Source organism: Microtus pennsylvanicus, chromosome 8 (assembly GCF_037038515.1).
Source record: "Microtus pennsylvanicus isolate mMicPen1 chromosome 8, mMicPen1.hap1, whole genome shotgun sequence".
NCBI lineage: Eukaryota > Metazoa > Chordata > Mammalia > Rodentia > Cricetidae > Microtus > Microtus pennsylvanicus.
Window position 1 is genome coordinate 62,692,728 of NC_134586.1, and position 12,172 is coordinate 62,704,899.

General features: G+C 47.4%; 1 protein-coding gene and 1 pseudogene across 1 annotated transcript in view; both read right to left on the reverse strand.

The window, feature by feature from the left end:
* LOC142856340 (N-acetyltransferase 8F1-like) overlaps positions 1-12,172 on the reverse strand; it is a 57,735-nt gene that overhangs the window by 41,821 nt on the left and 3,742 nt on the right. The gene's annotated exons all lie outside the window — the stretch shown is intronic.
* Positions 821-1,621, reverse strand: LOC142855551 (N-acetyltransferase 8F1-like; annotated as a pseudogene).

The following is a 12,172-nucleotide window of genomic DNA, read 5'->3' on the forward strand; positions in this document are numbered from 1 at the left end:
ACCCATATGGGAAGCCTAATGTTCAAGCTCTGAGCAGGCCCCTGAATCTCTGGAATCCCTGGGCCTTTGAACTCAGACTGGGTCCAGCCTAGATACCAAGAGTGCGCAGATATAGGGTGCTTCCATCCCCATATCCGCTTGGAAGTGCAGAGCTGTATGCTTGGCCTCCCTAAAGCGGTGCTGCCCCGTGAGACTGCCCACAACAGCTCTATGAGCCTGGCCACCATGAGTTGTCAGTTACATCCCAGTCTTCCCCCATAGAAGCAGTCCTCAGCTGTCCTAGCCAACTTCTCACCCTGCCATGACAAAATATCTGTTGGGTCTTCTCTCAGTTCCACGCCCAGCTTCTGGTCTGGGACCCTGCAAATCTTGTAAGCACAGACTACATTTGTCCCCGAGTCTAGCATGTCCTCAGCTGACATCTGCAGTGCTTGGAAATCCTTCGTTTGTTTCTGCCTTGCCTTAGCATGTCTGCTCTGCCAAGCCCCTGACCTTGCCCAGCTGACCTGCTGGGACAGGACAGCACACAGATGTCTGGCACTTTCAGCCAACTTAGATGCTCCCACATGTGTGCTGAGGCTAGGTGAGCTGCCCCCTCCAGCCCAACGAAAACTTCTGGTCCACAAACTCAAAAGTGAAATACAAGCATTAGTATTTTACATTGTTCATAATGCATCATTAATATGGGACTAGGTGTATGAAACACAGGCACCGCAGAAACCAAAAATGCAGCAGCAACTAAAAACCCCCAATACAGCAATCACATGCGCTAGAATCTGGTGTGCGCCATCAAGGAGCTTTTATTGTTCATTATACTGACATGACAGGGTAAACTAGTTCCTGGAAAATGAAGCAGGGCTTGTTTGCTGCAAAGGAGCTAGGGTCCCAGTTCCACTTACTAGGCAGAAGGGAGGGAATATGTTAAGTGAACTGTTGGATTATCCACTAACTTCCAGAACATACCGAAGAAGTACCGTCCTGTCCTCCTGAAGCCCATGCTCAGGTAGAGGGCCATAGCGCCTTTCTGAAGGACGGTGGTCCCAAGGACGACATCACTGTAGCCCTGGCCCCATGCAAACTGGAGGACGGTTCTGACCAGTGCTTTCGCTATCCCCTGTCCACGGTGCTGTGAGGATACAGACAGGCGAAAGAGCTGCATCTGCTTCCTCCCTAATGGGGGATCCTTGACTGGTAGACAGCCCACGATGCCCACCACCTCTCCTGCAGACTCAGCCACCCAGAAAGAGCCACGGGCATTCAGGTAGGACTGAGTGATATCAGCCATGTCTGTGTGCAAATACTTGGCCACATACTCCTTCCAGGGATGTCTGGCAAGGAGTTTCAGCAGAAGGAGCACAAAGAAAATGCTCATAACAGCTAGCATCAGGAGCCAGACACGAGGACCACGGTAAGTGGCACCCCAAGTAATAGCAGGAGGGTCCGGGGCAGTGTCAGCAGGTGGCGGAAGGTGGTGGGGATGTACTCCTCAGTACCCCTTATGAACAAATCCAGGACAACTTTCTGGTCGCTGTTCTCATACTGGCGGATGTGATAAGAAGCCATGGGAGATTTCTGGGTCTCAAATCTTGGCATCCGGGAGAGACAGGCACTTTCCCTGAGGCCTGAAGAGGAAAGAAACCATGTAAGTCCCCTGACCTTCTGCCTCCCAACCTCCCAAGACCCATTTAGCCTCTGTTCAAGGGTGTATCTTTCTGCTGTCACCAGACAGGAAGCAGACACAAACACTGGGAGAATGTCTGTCCAGCAACACATGACTACATCCTTCTTTACCCTACAGAAGCCTTCTGAAGCTCCAGGTACATAAACAAGCCCAGTGCTGCAGATGGAGCCCATGCACCCATTAGGTCACTGTCTGCAGCTCCAGGTACATAAACAAGCCCAGTGCTGCAGATGGAGCCCATGCACCCATTAGGTCACTGTCTGCAGATGGAGCCCATGCACCTATTAGGTCACTGTCTGCAGATGGAGCCCATGCACCCATTAGGTCACTGTCTGCGGACTGTGTGTTACAGGCATTCTGTGTTTCCAGGTGTTTTCCTGCAGATCTCCTTCCCAAGGATTGTAAAACGTTAGATTACAGAGCTGGCAGAAATAAACAAAACCACCCTTTGCTGCAAACCCTTATCCTTGAGCCCTCAGGCAGTTCTAGGACTCTAGTCTCACGCTGAGACCCTCCCCACAGTGCTGCCAGCCTTACCTGCTACTGCACAACCAAGAGTGTCTGGAAGGGCATCAGCCTCTGGTCGCATGCAGCACAGGTAGCCTGGGTCTGCCTAACAACTGGTGAGCAGACCTGAGTTGACACCTCACTGGTTGGATCCTGGGTATTTGTTAATCATAAAGCCCAGCATCACAGAGCTGAAACGTGACATCCAGGAGTCCACCCCCATTCACCTCTGTGAACTCTGGTTAATAATTTGTAGAGCACAGTGGAATGTGGATGCTCAACAGTTTTCACCCCCATGGAAGGCCTGTCACCTGCACTGTTCCCTCAGGACTGCAGCCATCTCTGCCCTCTTTCAAGGCCAGCCTGGTCCTGACATAACTGCTCAGAGCAGCCTGCTGTTAGGACGCACACACACAGTGGGCTCCCATGTCCTGCCACAGCAACAGGTCCTACAGCTGGACTTTTCCTTGTCCATGCTGTGCCTGGTCCTGTAAAATAAACCCTAGTGGTCCCCACACTGCCCTCTGCCCCTGCTCCTCACCACCAGCCTCAGTCAGCACTAGTGTCCTTTCCAGCCCCAGCTATGGTGCCATCCAGATGGCGGGCACTAGACAGGGCACAGCTGCCGGAGTTCAGGACCTGCTCAGAGCTTGCACATCATACTTCCCTCATGAGTGAGCCGAGGTGTTGCTTCCCTGCAACAAATGAGAGCGACATTCCTCTCTACAGAGTGTCCTTGTGGAAGGTGTTCTCTGCCTCTGCCTCCAACCCTGACCTGAAAGCCAGTGGGAGCTGTACTGGATACATTTTCTCCAGGATGAGGATAGCCTGACAAGAAGGCTCTCTGGAGGTGGAACAAAGACTATAGTAGGTTTTTACTTTGAGGAAGTTTTCATGCTGGGGGAGAATGTGACACTCTCAGAACTATGACTAGATCCAGGGTAAAAGATGCTGAGATGTCAGCTTTTCAGGAGGATGAGGAGAGCCAACACCTCGGAAAAGGTTCATCTCCTTAGCAGTGAGGGGAGAGAGGCAGGGAAGGCAGTGAGACATTCCTTGGGAAGAAGGTCCTTAAAGGCACATGTGTCTAACACCAGCAGGGACCTGGCTATACAGGATCCAGAACACAGGCAAGTAGTGCAGATATCCCATTCCAGATGCATGTGAAGCCATGAACATGCTTTTTAGCAGGGAAGTAATGTGACAAGTGTGGAGAAGCAAGCCCCTTGTTCGTCCCGGCCACCCAGAACCGAAATAATCACATAGAAACTATATTAATTAAAACACTGCTTGGCCCTTTAGCTCTAGCTTCTTATTAGCTAACTCTTACATCTTAATTTAACCTATTCTATTAATCTGTATATCCTCACAAGGTCGTGGCCTATCAGCAAAGTTCCAACATGACTGAGGCTCGGGGTGGCTTCAACGCACCCCTCTCCACCTCTTCTTTCCAGCATTCCACTTAGTTTTCCCCATCTAGCTCTGTTCCCTGATAGCTCTGCTATAGGCCCAAAGCAGTTCCTTTATTAACCAATGAAAGCAACACATAGACAGAAGGATCTCCCACACCATTTCCCCTTTTCTGTTTAAACAAAAAGGAAGGCTTTAACATAGCAAAATTACATATAACAAAACAGGTATCAAATAAGAATTACAGTTATAATATTTATATCTACTTTATCTTTTATTATAACTAAGGAAAACAATAACTATAAATTCTTCAACTCCATCAAAGACTCCAGAAGGATATAATATTACCTAAGTAAACAGGAAGTACATTATAAGCAACTTCCAAAACTCTAGAATTGACAGAGACATTTTGATACCTAGACAGTCACCCAAAGTTCTTCTGTACCATTGGGGCATCTTTCTTCAGCCTATAGGCCCATAGTATCCAGCAGACTTTTCCATTAAGCAGGAAATTTCAAAGGCAGTTAAGTCATTTTCTTCTGTATCCTGCAGAATGTCCCACAGACTCTTTCATGAATCAGGAACCCAGAAGGATCATCTCACTTTTAGGCAAGTTCAGCAGTCCTCTCTCTGCGGGTTCTTTGTGTCCAGTTTATGCATCAGTCCAGGCAAGAGCAGTTTCTTGCCCAAATGGCTAACCAACCCCATAAGGTGTCTGCCTCTTTGATGCCCATCTTCCTCTTGAAGTAGATTGGTGTGGTTAGGAGCAGACGTGTCTCATTGTCATGAAAAACCCTAAGTTATTAAAACATTTAAAATGCCATATTCTGTAGTCTTTGAAAGATATGAAGAACGCCTGTCTAGATATCTTGAAAATCTAAATAACATGACTACAAGCTTGACTATTATTGATGATTATCCATTAACAACCAATATTTCCTAATTATACATTACATTTCCAAATGAACTACACAATCACAATACCTTAATCAAGATAAGAAATATATTTACATATAACAAAATTGACCTTAAAATCCATATCAATGCAAATTATTCATATCTATATCATATTCCCCTTTAAATGTAAAAGAACATTTATAAACAATATTTGGGAATGTGGACGTAGTTATTTCTCTGCAAACTTCTTCCTGCTGTATGGGGGCACTGTTAATCAGGTCTTTCATGGTATAACCTGTCTGCTAGGTTCATCTCAGTTGGCAGTTGAGTGAAGTAATTTTTTGAGAGTGTTCACAGCAACCTTTCAGGAAGACGTGGTCCATCATACCATATTGGGACAGAAGCAATCCTCAGGGTCTCATCCTCTGTGAAAACAAAAGAAGAATCTCTTTTCCAAAGTATCATAACCTTAGATCCAAATTCTGAAGTTATAATATTTTTAGAACATATATGTAGTTTGGCAGACCACACAATTAAATGTCTCTTTGTATTTAGCTCCTTCACAGTCAAAAAATTTAAAGAAAACACAATGTACATAATCCAGACTCTCTGTGAATTTTCCATTTTTACATGGCTTCTTTTTATTTATTTCTTTTAATCTATAACTATCTGTACTCTGTCTCTTTAAAGACTTTACCCTTTTTAAGTCATTAACTTTATTCTCTATATTCTTTTTCTTCTCTCTCCCAAGCTTATGTAAACTCATCCAACATTGTGACCCATTTAGAGGTCTTTTATGTCTGAATCTGTCCTATTGTGATTTTGTAATTTTTTTATTGTCCAGGAACATTTTTTGCTTTGTACTTTTAAATCACTAAGCGCTTAAGAATCTAAGCTGTGACATTCCTAGGTCAAAAACAGGTACTGCGGGCTTTCCCTGCCCAGTCCAACATGGCAGAGCTGCTTGTGCCTCTGAGCCACAGCACGCAATGACCCCCTTTTAGGCACACAGCCAGTATAGCTGCCATCAAACAAATCATAGCATTTTACTCCAAATGCTCCGTCTCCCAAAAGAGTCAGAGGTCGCAATGGCAGCACAGCCCAGAAAGCCGGCGTTTTAAAACTGCGTGGCTTTTTTTTTTCGCCTCCAGGCAGGAGCCACACTCAGCACTTTAACTCTGAGAATGAGCTTTTTATCTCAGTTACAACCTGATCTGCCAGGCAGAGCCCTGTGCAGCCTGGAAACATCTCTCTGTATGGCGGCAGAATCTGCTGTGCTCTCCCGCTTGCCTAAGCCTGATTCGGCTGTCTGTACTGGTGCAGGTGGGGAGCACTGAGCATGGCGTGGTCTCAGCTACTTTCCTCCCGATCCTGAGCGGGCACACAAACATTCAGTCTCATAAAAACCATTGAAATGCTTTAAAGCCAGAGTTTGCACTGGCGGCACAGCCCAAGAAGCTGTGTTTTAAAATGGCGCAGCTTTTTTCTTGCTGAGGCTGCTGAGTCAGGAAAATTTCTCTGCGGCACACCCTAGCAAACATCAAAAAGCTATGTTAAACTCTCTTTCCCTTATTTCTAAGCCCTCTCAGGTTTTTAAGTGGATTTAGTTACCATGTTGGGTGCCAATCTGTTGCAAATGGAGCGGCAGGCCACTTCCCACCACCCAGCTCCCGGCTATCTTTACCCAAAATAATTACATGGAAACTGTATTCATTTAAACACTGCCTGGCCCATTATCTCTAGCCTCTTCTTGGCTAACTCTCACATATTGATTCAACCCATTTCTAATAATCTGTATGTCACCACGAGCTCGTGGCTTACCAGGAAAGATTCAGCATGTCTGACCTGGCAGCTGGCTCCAAGGTGTCTGCCTCATTGGCTTCTTCCCAGCATTCTGTTCTGTCTACTCCACCCACCTAATTTTCTGCCCTATTAAAAGGCCAAGGCAGTCTCTTTATTAACCAATGAAAGCAACACATAGACAGATGACCCTCCCACATCACCATACTTCATAGATCTCTGAAGTATTTAGGGCTGTCCAGGTATCTCTGATTAGACAAATTTTATTTTAAATTATTTGTGTTAAGCTTTAAAACATATACAGGGGACTTATCCCTGTACTTATATCAGTACTTTGAGATGACCGATTATTAACTTGTATTTCTAACAGTTTGTATCTTTAAGAGGACCAGAACTATATACCATATTTTTTGTCAGATTGAACATTTAAATTAATGATTTTAGCAAAGGCAATGAGACTAAAATCTAAACATTAACAATATAGCTGACGCTTTTGGTGACTATCACCTGACATTGGTGGTTTTTTCTTGCAACTGTTTTTTCTTTGAAAGTGTAGTCTCAGCTGTTCTCGGTGGTAACTGACATTTTTGTGTATTACATTATGTCAAAAAGGCATTTACATTTTTGCTAACCCAAATATAATGACCAGAGCTCAGAGAAAAATTACAGGTGCAGAATTTATAATTACCATAGACTAACTTTTTAAGCATACATAATTTTTAAGGAAATAACCATGACCCTTTAACAAGACAAACAAGGCTTTTTAAAACCAGATTTAACCATTAGACATTTAGGTACAAGAAATTATAGCAAACATCTTTTGGCCTTTTACAACTTTAAGTCTGGCTCTCTTTCTATCTTTGTTTTCTTGGTTTAGCCAGACATTTTTAGTCTTTTACCTTTTTTATCAAAGACCTTTTTTGTCTCTTATGTAAATTTTATTAAACTCTTTTTTGTGATTTTGTAACCCATTGGATATAAATGACTAAAACCCATATATATATATTTCCCCCTATGGAAACAAAAGCATTGCCAAACAAAGATTCTCTGTTTTTTGTTTATTTAGTTTTTTTAGTTGTAAGCAGTCAATTCCCTGTCACCCGCGAGCTGGCCCCTCTCTCCTGCCCAAGGCAAAGACCCTTAAGATACAGAGAAAGGACATGGGGGCGGGGCTGCCTTGGTCTGCAGCAGGCAGCCTCTCTCAGTCATTTGCTCCATGTCTGTCTTCTGAAGAGGCATCCTTCTGCCCTCAGCCGGGTGTGCGCAAACTTTACCATCCATTTTATTCTAGGTGTCGCTGCTCCCTGGCCTTGGAGCCCCGCAGGCCCCACCGCAAAGCTCTGCCCGAGTCATCCGCAGAGGAACCTCAGGGCTGAGCGCGGGGCACGTGTCCAGCATGCATGGAGCTTGTCACTGCTGAGCCCCACCTAGGTTCTCTGCCACATTGCATTCTCAGGGCTTGGTTCTCAGCGCCCAGGCAGTGTGTTCCTTGTGATGTATTCCCTACCCTCTCTGAGGGCTGCAGCGCCCCTACGCCCATCGCCCGCCAGCTGCTACAGGCCTTTCGCTCCCCCGCGCCCTGGGTCTCGCTGCGCTGGGGACGCCGGTGGCTCTCCTATCTCAGCCCCTGACGGCTGGGGCGCTGGGCGCGCGCTGCGCAGCCGCTGCTCTCCCCCGCCCTCGGGGGCCAAACCCCGGCATCTCCGCGCAGCTCGGGGAGACTGAGCGAAGCTCTGTCTCGGTTGTTTCTCCCTCCTATAGGAAACCTTTTTTGATTAACCCCGGTGGGACAGCTGCAGAGCCAATTGCTCCGGAGAGGCCCAGCGGGCCAAGGTGAAGTGGAGGCTGACACATTGAGGCACAGACACACAGAGGGCCTGGCGGCCACGCCCTCCTATCCCTCTCCCTCCGTGAGAAAAGTCGGGCAGTGGCTGGGGTCAAGGCTGTGCTGGGAAACGTAGGAGAAGGCACGCCCCGGCTGCAGACGCCCGAGGATCCTGTGTGCAGGCGCGGCTCCTCCCCATCGGCCCCACCCGATTGGGAATCGACTGAATCCCCTGAACGGCTGGCGCCCGAGCAGCCGGCTCCGCGCCTCTCACTGGCCTTGCTAGAACAGGGGAACGACGGAAACCGAGGTGAGAGCGGGCCCTGGGTGACTCTAGGAGTCCCGGAAGGACCGCGGCCTTCGCCTGTCAGGGCCTTCAGCGTCTGCATCCTCCCTCACCCGGACCCCTGCCAAGGCCGCCCCCTCCCAGGCGCCGCCGGAGCCCGCCTTAGCATGAAGGTGCCCTCTAGCCTCTCCCGGGAGCCGGGCTCTGCCTCCCTCAGCTCTAGCCTGGGCTTTCCTGCTGGGACCCTGGCCCGGCATCCGACAGGGCTGCCCCGGAGCCGCCACCTGAGGCAGCTCCGGACGCAGCACCCCCTACTCTATTTGCCCCCTCTAAGTAACAATATAGAGGACTTGGTCAGGATGGCCACCGCGGGAGTGGAGGACCATCCTTTCTACCCGGTGGATGGCTGCCACATCAAAGGTTTTGCCTGCTGGCCACCTACATACATTTATTTGTTTGTTTGTTTTGTGAGCAAAAGTTAAATTTAGGGGTGTTATGGAGTATTCCCCAAGAGAGAAAGAAAACAAAGCAACAATTAGCAAATTAAAACACAAAAGACTGACAAATTCCCCGGACAAATCGCTCCGCTCCCCAAAGGAGGTCTCTGAAACCAAAAGGCTGCTTCTGAAGTGGCCACAAATGACCCAGGATCAGATGGTCCCTGTCTACTGACCCGGGAGCAAACTCCCTGTCTCCAAATGATCTGGCCACAAAGGCCCCTGTCTGGAAATGACCCAGGACTGGGAGAACTCCAGTCCCTGTCTAAAAATGGAAGACAAGGCGTCCCTGCTTCTTCCGGTTCACTGTACAAGCACGTCTGCTTCAGAAAAGCCTGTCAATTTCAAAATCCTAAATCGGTCGAAAGTAACAAAACAGCCATAGTCACACAAACAAGACAAACACAGAGACAAAGAGACACGCTCTCGTACCAAAACAGCCATAGCCACACAAACAAGACAAACACAGAGACAAAGAGACACGCTCTCATACCAAAACAGCCACAGTCACACAAACAAGACAAACACAAAGAGACAAAGAGACACGCTCTCATACCAAAAGATGCTAATAAACCTTTGGATTCTAGTCCTGGTGAGATCCCTGCGATTCCCGGCCCGCAGCACCAAATGTTGTACCCAGATTATGACCCCCAGAGAGAGACCACCAGAGAGGCCCAGACTGTAATTAACAAGGTTTATTTAGCATAATACAAACATGTTTGGAACCCATCTCTAACCCCGCTGCAGGGAGGCAAAGAGGAGTTGAGCTGCTTCTGCAGGGTAAGTCTTTTAAAGGTTCGACTACAAAGAGGCTTTTTGAAGCTGTTTTGGCACAGGTGGAAGGACTTTTGCTCTATCTCATCCTAGGAGCTCTGTCAGCTAGCTTTTTTGTTTTTTAGAGCAAGGCCACCCTGTTTCTGAGTCAGGCCATCTTTATTCTGTTTCTGGGTGGGAGCGGGAAGGCCACTATCTTCCTGGGAAAACATCTGCCAGGAAATTTCTTCTCGCCCCTTTGAGAATAAGGGGTGAGGGTCTTACATCCCGATACACATTCAATTGTTAGTATTACTAATGTCAAATAAGAGGGTACAGACAGCTATGGTCAGCATGGCGTCAGTTCCAGAGGGTGTATTCTGGCAGTCATCTTGTTTACTGAGATTATTGCTGTCCTCTTAAAGTACTTTGGGATCTACAATCTGGTCATTACACATTGAGCAAACAAAATCTAAAAGCTTTTCAACAGAGAGGAAAATGTGTCTTCCCCCCTCCTCCGTTGGTTTTGAGGGTTTTTGTTTGTTTGTTTGTTTTTGGATTTTTTTCTTTTTTTTTTTGTTAAATATTTATTTATTTATTATGTATACAATATTCTGTCTGTGTGTACATCTGCAGGCCAGAAGAGGGCACCAGATCTCATTACAGATGGCCATGAGCCACCATGTGGTTGCTGGGAATTGAACTCAGGACCTTTGGAAGAGCAGGCAATGCTCTTAACCACTGAGCCATCTCTCCAGCCCCTTTGGATTTTTTTCGAGACAGGGTTTCTCCGTAGCTTTTTTGGTTCCTGTCCTGGAACTAGCTCTTGTAGACCAGGCTGGCCTCGAACTCACAGAGATCCGCCTGCCTCTGCCTCCCGAGTACTGGGATTAAAGGCGAGCGCCACCACCGCCTGGCTTGGTTTGGGGTTTTTAACAATGGGGAGAAGAACACTTGGCATGCCTCAAGAGAGTTTGCTCTCGGTGTAACTCATTTTAAAAAACCTTAACAATAGTTAGACACAACTCCCATTTTTCACCATGAAATTTATGTTGAAGTTTATCAGTATCAGATATTTTAAACATAGGCCCTTTACAAAGTAATGTTAACTTTGCTCTCATAAATACATTAATCCCACAAAACAATTATCAAATTGTTTATCTCCAAAGTGAGTCTGTTTTTAAAACTGGTTTGGCTAGGTCTATCTTGCTACCTATCTCTTGCTAATTTAGTCCCAGAGTCTCAGACCAAAATTCCTAACCAAAATAAGCCATTCAAAACAAAACACACAAGAACCCCAAAAACATAGAAGGTGGTCTAAGGCAGACGCCTCTAACACCATGTCTGATGCCTATACCCTGACTACCTAGAAGTCTAATTCTGACTCACCGCTCATCAATAACACCCCAAGAGCATCCTCATCAAGGACTGTGCACCAGTAATGCAACTCTGTCTTATCAGGATGGTCACAGGGTCCTTCAGGAGGAATCAGAGGTGAAGCAAAAGCCCTAACTTTATGGCATGGGATCCCACATGTTGATTCTGGACCCACCCTGACTCCTATCTGGCACCAATGGCCTGCCCTCAGCTTCCAGTGGCCAGGCTTCCCAATGAAGAGGTGTGTGTGTGTGTGTGTGTCCTTGTTCTCAGTTCCTCCCGCTGAGGTCACTGTCCCAGGCACCCCAGGGAAAGTTCTCTGATGCACTTCCCTCCCAACATTGGGCATCCCTGTGGCTGTGTGGTCGGCAAGCAGCTCTTCCTGCAACAGCCTAGGGCATTGCTTGAAGGGGGAGACTCGGAGAAGACAACCACACAGCAGAGCAGCCTTTGACCCTTGCAATCCCCTGGATACTACATTGTTTTCCACCAGCTGCAAGAGGCATGGCAAGTAAGAGCAGGATGGTCCTGGGCAGGAAGTGGTGGGATGTGCTCTTCATGCCCCTTATAAACACACCCAGGACACTTTTATGGTCAGTGTCCTGGTACTGGCGGATGTGATAAGGAGCCATGGGAGATTTCTGGGTCTCAAATCTTGAAATCCAGGAGACGGGTATACCAGCCTATGCACCATCCCTGAGCCCTGCAGAGGACAGAAGTCATATGAGTCCCCTGAGCATCCCCTCCCAACACCCATGCAGGCCCTGTTCCTTTCTGCTGTCACCAATGAGGAAGCAGATACTGACACTGGGAAGAGAGACTGTGTCAGCAGCACCTGATCACTCCCCTGCCTCCTCCCAGTTCCACCCCCAATCAAGGCATCCTGGATGTGCCCCTTTCCTCTGAGTGTGTGTCTCCATCCACAGAGCAGGAAGAAAGAGCACCTGGTGTTAATGCTCTGGCTTGTATGTGGCACACATAGAAACTTTTCCTTCTCTGTTGGTACCCAGTTGCAGGCTCTTTGGTCTTCTGTTCTGAGATGGCACCATTGAGCACGAAGATGTGATGTCCCTAGACCTGTGTTTCCTCTTCAGGGTCCCTGCATCACAGAGCTGTGTTCCCATGCTCACGTTCTAGAA